The sequence below is a fragment of the Nestor notabilis genome, unplaced genomic scaffold, assembly GCF_000696875.1.
Source record: "Nestor notabilis isolate BGI_N333 unplaced genomic scaffold, ASM69687v1 scaffold3966, whole genome shotgun sequence".
Taxonomy (NCBI): domain Eukaryota; kingdom Metazoa; phylum Chordata; class Aves; order Psittaciformes; family Psittacidae; genus Nestor; species Nestor notabilis.
The window spans coordinates 41,731-43,335 of NW_009933150.1; positions in this window are offsets into that span (position 1 = coordinate 41,731).

Consider the following 1,605-nt stretch of genomic DNA (forward strand, 5'->3'; position numbering starts at 1 on the left):
TGGGCCAATATCTGGCATCCAGGCTCTGCTTCTCAGGATAACAGAGCAGCCTGGACACGCTGTATGGCATCGTCATGCAAAAGGCACATCCAAGTGCTTTAACATGTTGTGGTGCTTCCTCTTGCTCTGCAGATAGGCACTGGTGTAACTGTGTTGTGTTGGCAGAGTTACTTCTGGCCAGCACCCTGTAAAAAAGAAGAGAGAACCATTCAAGGCACAATTTTCAAGCTTAGAAGTCTAGAATCAGTGTTTAAGCTCTTAAATCACAAAGCTGATATTTTTAGGTGTGACGAAAATCAATTTAGCTTGCAGGGAGCAGCTCCCTGGGACCAGGAGACCTGTGGATCTGGGACATCAGACACTCAGCACTGAGGACAGTTTGTGTGTGTAAAGTCTTTGCAAAAGCTTTGTTAGGGGGAAGGATGGAAAGAGGTGAATGTGTCTGGGTGAAGTCCATGAGTGGAAGGACGTCTGAAGGATGCTGAGGAATTTCTTATATAGGTACAAGTGAATGCAATTCATGGATGAAATTATTTCAGCAGAAAACACTTGTACTTTGCCATGGGAACTGCAGAAAGAGTGAAATGGAAATAGAATCATAGAATGGCTAGTGTAAACTCCCAACAGACAGAAGGACAGCAATCTTCTCCATTAAAGATTGTCTCCCGAGAGGAATCCCTCTCTCCAGGGATGTTTAGAAGTTAACTGCACCAAACAGTGCAGTGCTACCTACTCACTGGATGTGATCACTGGCAGTAGTTACTGCCACCATTGCCTTCTATATAACAATTTTTGATGTGGAGTAGATTCTAGCTATTTCTTGTACATGCCCTTCATTAAGGACCATAGCAACCCAGTCTTGGTTGGCCCACTTGTCCTTAAGTAACACTAGTGGTCATATAAGTAGTAGCAGTACAGTAATATCATCTTCCTAATGACATAATAATATTTGGACTTCTGAAATCCACTGAGCAGATGAAAAATAAGCAATTCACAGGCAGTGATACCAAGCTATGCTATTTTAATATGAATTGTTATTTGTCATCAAGCTGTCCTTGTTGTGGTTGTAATGTTCATGTACTGTCACTCAACAGCCTGTGAAATTTTAATGTCTACAACTTCAAAAGACCTGCACATTTCTGTAGCTGGTAATCATTGATCTCCATTCTGCCTGTCTAGGGTTTAAAAACCTGCAGTTCATTTATGTTACATCATACCTGCCTAGGTCATGCAGCTTGAACATTGTGTAAGCAGAAATGTAGTGAATGTTGAGATGTAAATGATTGTTCCTTTGCCAACATCTCAAACCCCAGAAAAAATAGTGTATAAATTGTCATCTTAACACAGTCTCAATTAAGAACGTATATAGTTAGAAGTCCAGCGATGAGTCATGCTACTGAAACGTGTTTAGATCTGAATGGAGCCTGCATCATCCTGAGGATGCCTAAATAAACATTCACTTTTGAATGAGAACAAATACTTGCTGGAAAACAGCAATTCCGCTCTGCGTTTGGTGCTACACCATCACCACCAGTAGAAAGCCTGATAATGGGAGAATGTACGAACACACGTATATTCATAGTAGAGGACTAAGTACACACATTC